The sequence below is a fragment of the Seriola dumerili genome, unplaced genomic scaffold, assembly GCF_002260705.1.
Source record: "Seriola dumerili isolate Sdu_G_001 unplaced genomic scaffold, Sdu_1.0 BDQW01000433.1, whole genome shotgun sequence".
NCBI lineage: Eukaryota > Metazoa > Chordata > Actinopteri > Carangiformes > Carangidae > Seriola > Seriola dumerili.
Genome location: NW_019174688.1, coordinates 402,904 through 410,746, shown reverse-complemented (window position 1 = coordinate 410,746; position 7,843 = coordinate 402,904).

The following is a 7,843-nucleotide window of genomic DNA, read 5'->3' as shown; positions in this document are numbered from 1 at the left end:
AAATAGGGCAGATGACTCAAGATGGGCCTAATGTTTTCAGCCCCTCACTCAAAAACAGTGAGGAGCTGAAAACTACTAATGCATATCATCCCACTCAGTAATAAAGTAAGCAAGCACCTGTCTTTCTCTTACTTGTTATGTTGTGTTTTCTTTTTTGGCCAACACAGCTCGTCTGGGATAGCGACTGTGATGGGAAATTGAAATGGAGTGCAACACAACCCATTTCCGCTTCCTTCTGCGAGCCACTCACTTCTTAACTAAGCCCCAAACACAAGCTCTTAAGGCATGAATGATGTTTCTGCATCGAGGTGTTGCGGTACCTACATTCTGTGGTCTGCACCTCCTCCGAAATGTAATTATAGCACACATCAGGGCTGTGAGAGAATTGTGATTTACCTTCTTGAGCTGCTTTGTGACACCCCCCCCCCCCCCCCCCACACACACACACACACACACACATTTCAAGTGCTAGTAGTGTAAGCTGATGAGTGGAGACAACAACACACCGCAGGTTGAAGAAAGGCTAAGTAATTTTCTCCTTTGCCGTAACGCTAAATGCTAAAATTATTTATTTCCAGCTCAAACCTTCTCCTGCTGCATTTGTTGGTGTCCATCACAAAGTCAGTGAGAGAGTGTAAACATGATTACCTCATGTAAGCACAGCACTGCTTGACGAGGCACAGCATGTCATCTGGTGTTGCGGTGGCACAGTCAGTAGTTAAAATTCTGTGCTGACCTCTAAACAGATCAGTACAGTGTAGGAAACTACACAGTGACTACTGCAGCACCATTGCGGAGAGGCATGCAGCCCTCGCTCCGTTTGTTCATGCTAGGGATGCAGCTGCTCAGTCGACATGGGCATTTCACCCCTACAAGTTATTTTACTCTTTTGGTGACTTCCGTGCTTTACAGCGGCGGCTCTGACATATGGAGCTGTGCTAGGGAGAACTAACAGAAAGTTAATCTGCCCCTGATTCCCATGGCTTGGCCAAACTCCCCCCTTTTAATAAACTAGGTCACAACTAAGCAGAGCCAATCTAGGAGAAGAAAAAGCCCCAACAACTAAAAATAAAGAGTGTGGTACAAAAAGGGAAGAAAACAAAAACAACATTAAAGAATCAAAATTGGATCTCTTTGTTCTGAATTTGGATCATTCACAACTTAATTCTTACACTGCGGTGCGAAGGGGTGGAAACTGCTTCCAGGCCAAGAACACCATTGTCTTTGGACTAGATAATAAAAGAAGAAAGCCCTGCATAGCCTACAAACACAAGTCAACCCACAGCCTTACACAGGAACACGGAGCGGGTATAATCCACTATAGACATAAGCTGCAGGGTGTAATTGAAACAGTGCTGACAGCAGTGCAAAAGACTAAACACAGACACAATTGAAGGAGGGTGAAAATGGCAGCAGATGGCACTTTTCTCTGGGTTTGTGATGCAGTGAGAAGCTTGTGTGTAGTTTTCCCGGGTCATCTGTTCTGTTGAAAATATGGTGGACACATTTCCTCCATCATCTCTGATAACACAATAGTTAGAATTGTGTCTTTCCGACCGCTGGCCACCTCTCCACTTCTATCCTTTCCTCTCCTCTCCCGGGTCTTTCCTGCACTTTGTCGTGGCAACCCTGCAGGCATGCTGTGTCTCCTCCTGAGCTCAAAGATTCTACAGCACCTTGGATGTGCCTCTCGTGGGAAAGAAGACGAAAAGAGAGCCTAAGAGCAAGAGAAAAAAGTAGTGCAGGAGAGGCGAAAAAGATGGGTTAGATTGGGGAAAAATGAGTTGTGTTTTCATGTTCACAGCCTGTCCTTTTGATGTACATACCAAAACAACCTGAGGCCCACAGCAGCCAGTCCCAGTGGCTAACATGACAGTCGGCTTGGCAGCCACTCTGCACGCTTGAGACTCCACTCCGCCTCTATTCCCGCCCTGTCCTGCCATGCTCACTAGCATCCCCTCCCTATCCTCTACCTTCATGGCGCCCCCCCCCACATCCCGCTACCCGTCCCTCCATCTCACACGCCAAAGCACATTTGGCACCCCAGGACCAAGCTTTCCATTTCTGCCAACCAGTCTCACTATGATGCCAATGGTTTTGGAAACAACTCTGCACCATAAAACTGGCAAACCATATGCAACAGAGAAGACTGCCCACTTACACTCAACTTTCTAAATAAAAACGATAGGCAGGGAGAATCCTCGTTGTGTGAGAGATCTCCATTGGACTGATCCAAAAAAAAAAAAAAAAAAAGAAGTGAGAGAAGGAGGAACAATGTAGGGTGCAGACCCACATTCAGCAGCATTGTATCAGCACAGCTGCACGTGAACACACATACAAACACTCTCAGCATTATTCTGTTTTATTACAGAATTCATAACAATGATAAGGCCAGTGCCGAATAAAAATAATTACAACAAAGGAAAGAATACTAATTAAGATATGGATAATCATTATATGCACACATGGCCAGCAGTGTTGTGATCATCTCTGTTATTGTTTTTTATTGTCTTTCATCTCTGTTAAGAGGCGATGAAAATCAATGGCAAGCTCTCCCTGAGGCTTGGCAACCGACGGCAACGGACTGAAGAGGATGGAGATGGCTCTCTGGTATAGCTCTCTCCTTCAACACACACACACACACAGTCAGGCACATCCACATGTGTACTCTCATACTGTACACACACACACACACACACACACACACACACAGAGGCACACACACAGACACACAAGCTTCTCTCACCATTGGCTGCTGCGGAGGGAGATTGCTATCGGGGTGAGGCAGGGTTTTAATTGATCTTGGTCACAGTTTAATGTGAGGCAAGGATTAGCTGTTATCGGTTGAAGAGAAGAGGGAGAGGGAAGGGTTTGGGGAGGAGATATCACAGTCCCTGACGTTAAAACCCGCCGCCCTTGATGACAGGAATTCTGTGATGTGACCCACAAAGATGTGAGAGTGCTGCTGGGAAAGTGCGAGTGGAAAGCTGGGCAGTGGAGAGACGGGCAACATCAAGCTGAACTTAATCCCAATTTCCCTGTGACGTTTTGGGCCAGATCTTGGCTATTTCTGCCCTATGAGGAGCGAGGGATAGAGCTGGTGCCAAGGTTTGGCCTGTGCTATTTAAATCCACAACTTGTTATTAAGCTTTATTGGAGCATACAAGGCATGAAAGTGAGGCACGTTTGATTATTGGCAGGTGAATCATCAGAGAGCTAAAGGGCATAAAAGAACAGTCTGGGAAGAGGTATGGGACTCCCTTTGCATCATACTAACACACCACTGGCATCCAGAATCTGAGTTTCTGCAGTCTTTGCAATTCCCTGTGGCTCAATAAAACAGGAGATAAATAAGGTATAGGGCAGACAGGGTCAACATTAAACGCCAAATTACACAGGTTCAAAACATAGCCGTGTGTCCTGTGGCCACCACATATCAGTGGGGATGGATATAACTTTGCTTTTTTTTTTTTTTTTTTTTTTTTTTTTTGAGCCACAGATTTCAAAGAGTGCTTTCGCTGTAGCTTAAATGCCAGGACAACATGAAAAAAGCAGTAGAGTGTGCCAGTTGGTGAAGCTTCAAACTGAATGAGGGAGAAAAACATCACAGCTGAATAGGGATAGCTGCTTCGTTGTTGTTGTTTTTTTTTGTTTTTTTGTGTGTGTGTGTGTGTGTGTGTGTGTGTTTTTTTTTTTTTTTTTTTACCAAAGAGAACATTGTGAAATTCCTAATCAGACAAAAAGAAACAAGGAACTGACAACCAGAGACTGAAAACAACACAGAGAGCAGGAAAGCTACAGTATGGCAAAGGGTAAAGCAGCTTTAACTCTTCCATCCCGTGACTTTGTGGATGGTATGGAGCTATGCTTGGTTTTGCTCAAGTGTATTTCCTTGATAGTGGAGCCTGGCAGCTTCAGGGGGTGTAGACAAGCAAAACAAATCATCCTAGCCATGAAGCTGTTGCTTCTTCTGCTTCTCTTTTCTCATTCAGCACTCTCCACTGACAGTAGACTATAGTTCAAGAGCCTCTTAACAGTCTCCCTCACCCCACTCCACCCCCAGCCGCCTGCTTTTCTCCGAGTTCCCAAGACAACACTTAACCCAAAGGATGGATGAAAAATCAGAGACAGCAGAATGTTCAATATCTCCACAGAGGATCCAATAAATGAGGCGGGATTTGATTTGAGAATGTGTTGCATTAGATGCATTTGTAACTTTGTTGTGGAAATGGTCAATACAGTATGTAGTAATAGCATCCTCTGCAAGACAGACTGAGAAACACGAAAGTCTAAGCAATCAAGCCCCTTTCTTACACTGACCTCCTGATTCTTGATGTATAATATGCTAAACTATGATTGACGTTCTATTGATTTTCATATTGTATAAGCTAATTAAATTATTGTTTTATATCCTCCAGTATGAAGCATTATACTGTACAGTCTAACACACACACACACGCACACACACCTTTATAAGCACCAAACATCCCTGTGCCCCAACTCATTCAGGGCCATAAAAACATATTTATGAGAGCATCAGGCCATTGAGCCACAGCAATGTTTGCCATTTTCTCTGCGCTCTATGATTCCATCCAAGCGTCAAGATTGATTCTGAGAGCGCCTACTGTGTCACCCTCCATAAGGAATATGTATAATTCAACAGCCTGCTTTTTTTCCCCTTTCTTTCTTTTTTTTTTTTTTTTTTTTTTTTTTTTTAATAAACATACACTCATACTATTACCAGCCTTCAGCGACAAAGCCATCCAAGGAAAAAAGAGGATTGTCTGCTTGGGGGACAGAGCGGAGTGGCGGCAGTGGTGGTGGTGGTGGAAGGGGGTGGGGGGGTTGCTGGTGTTGCTGGATTGGTGCAGCTTTTTATTCCCCTCAATGCCCAGAATGCTGCGAACACAAGTCCCATGTTGTTCTTCATGCAGAGACACTAACAGACTGTCACATGGTAGGACACTGCCAGCTGAAAAATCACCAACACCAATCCTGCCTGGCAATTGTCAACCTGTCATTTCTAATGGCCACGGCGGGCCAGATGCTCGCAGAATAGGCAGGGCAGCCGAACACATGCAGTAGCCTGGGCTTTGTACCTGAGCCTAGTAGGGAAACCGCCGCTGTGCTGTTGTGTCTATGTGGCTCTGTGTGTATAGGCACTCGTGTGTACTGTACCCTTTAGGGAGAACAACTGACTGTGTTCAGTATAAGTGGTGTTTCTTTGTGCAATTGTGTGTGTGCATGCATGAATGAATGTGTACATGCACATGCGTGGTGCGTGTGTGTGTTTGTGTGTGACTTTGTGGGCCCAGTAAGTGTGCGTTTCTGTCAAGCGCCTTCCCGGCAACCGAGGGCTCACTGGGCTAGGCAGGACTACAGTCATTACATCCACGCTCTCGCACAAGCAGATGGCAAAACAGATGATCCTCGCTCATCTCACTCATGACCATCCATATTTATTTCATGGTTGCTGGCCCACAGACTCCCCATGCCTATCACTTCTCCATGAGTGCCTTGGCAGGGAGAGAGCTGCTGATGCACACAAGTGTTTGGAAAACAAAATAGGCATGAAAAAGGAAGCAAGTGAGAGAGAAAACAAGTGAGAGTGAACACGGGAAAAAGCTGTGAAAACCGAAAAGGAAAACAATAGTACTCGCCGATGGTCGCCCATCAAAGCTGTTAAATAACTTCACATTGATCAAAAACAGCAGCAAATCCATGTGTTGTTGTGAGCTACTGTTCAAGACTAAGGCTCTGGTCGATGCCGGTTGACGTGATTTATACCGCTTCTTGGAGTGCCAACAAATGAAAGGTCTGATTGGCCCAGTGTAGAACTGGACAGAATGGCTCTTCACTCACTGCCTTTGATCTGCTACTTACTGGGGAAATGAGCAACCTAGCCTAAGACAAACTCACAGAGAGCCCCATACATTATCATCCGGTCTCCTGGAGCTAGGCCAGAGCTAAAAAGCCCAAATTGGTCCGCACCATTGCTGTTTAATGGTACTTTGTATGACAAGAGGCCATTTTTAAATCCACTTGACCAGCTCAATACAGACGGTGCGACATCATTGCAGTATAGCTTTTGCTGAGGCAGGAAAGTTGGATCTTTTACCTGGAATCCTAATTATCTTCATCCTCACTTCTCTGTTTTATGTATAGACGTGCGCATTAATGGGCGGATTTATTCTGCCACCATCATCAAATCTTACCTTGGCCTTCTGCTCACCTCTTTCCTTTTCCTCTCCTTGCTCTTTTATTGTGGATGTCTCAACACATACTTCTTGGCCTTACCAGATCTGGCAGCAGTCCTGGACGATGGATGAAATTTAGGTTAATCATAGGAAGTGACACAGAGGTGTCCCCCAGGGCCAGTGGCTGAGTGAGCAACTCAATTAAGAGCAAACAGTCTCAGACAGGGCCACCCATGCAGGCTTGATCTCTGTGAGCTTCAGGGGAGAGGGAGGGGAGATCTCAGCAAAGTCTTGCCTGCCCTCTCTTTACTCTCCTTGGGCAGGCGATGGATTCAGCACTGGCACTGGCAAGGCAGAACCAGGGGGCAGAGTGACCGTGTGCTCCAGTTACTCTGTCGCAGATGATTCACCATAACTGAGGGGGGGCTTCGAGCTGGACATGTGACACACACACAGATGAGTGGACAGCAGCTTTGTTCCATTATCAGTCAGCCATGGGATTCAGAGAACAGGAGGGTGAGGAGCAGGACAGGGCAGCAAGAGTGGGAATCATAAACATCATCCGAGCCACCGTTTCCCTCCTTCTTTTTCCCTTAAGCCAGACTCAGAGAGGGGACCGTGGTAAGGTTAGTGATAAGGGCAGCTTGTGGCCATACTGTTAGCCGGGGTATAGAAAGAGCCAAGAGGCTCAGAATAGATAGCTGGCTCTATCAAGGCTAAGAAAGGGCCCTTGAGTCTAAGTGCCATCATTTCCAATAGCAACAAGCAGATAAAAACAGCTGGTGCCCATGGCAGAACTCTGCTGCTGATTTGTTTAACCCAAGGACAGAGGACAGGTGAAATACAAAAGAGCTGTGTTGCCAGAGTAACAGAAAAATATGGTGCTCATTTTTCATCACAGAAAATATATTTTTCACTGTTTGATTAAAAATTGTGGTAACACTTTTGTTAATTAAGACTACAAAATGTAGCATCGGTGCTAAATGTATGTTTAAAATTTCTATTGTAAAAACAGAGTGGCTTTCAAAAGATGCTGTGCATTAGCATATCAGTTAAAGAGGCGTTCAAGATCTGTGTGCTCCTGGCTGGACAGAACATGAGTAACATTTTACATGAGTAATCGTCAGCTGTCAGTTTACTAAGAAGATGGTGGACGTGAGAGGAGCATGCAAGCTTGGCTGCTTCCTCATAGTGATACAGCATTTCCACCAGAGAATGAACTCTGACTGCATGACTCAAGGGACACATGGACAAAGGGTGGTGCAGGGAGCCTGGGATGTAGCAGGGGCAGGATGTGCACTTGGAGGTTCACCTGGAGCGGAGGAGCAAGTTGATTCTGAAGGTTGCACTCAGAATGCGCTTTGGCAGAAGACCTTGCAGCCTCTCCATTTAGGACTGAGCAATTAACCGAAAAATAATCAAAACCGACATTAAAGCGACTTAAACTTGCTTATGTTGGTTAATTTAGTTAATACTTTCCCCAATGCATGCATCCATGACGTGTCCCCTTAAAAAATACTACCTCGTGTTCAGTCACGTGTCTCCACCTCATCCAACTAACGTTAGTCCGTGTTCACTCAAAGCCAAGCTGGCGATGTGGATGACACGAGGCTCAACCCGAGCAGCTCATACCTAAGGAGAATGCT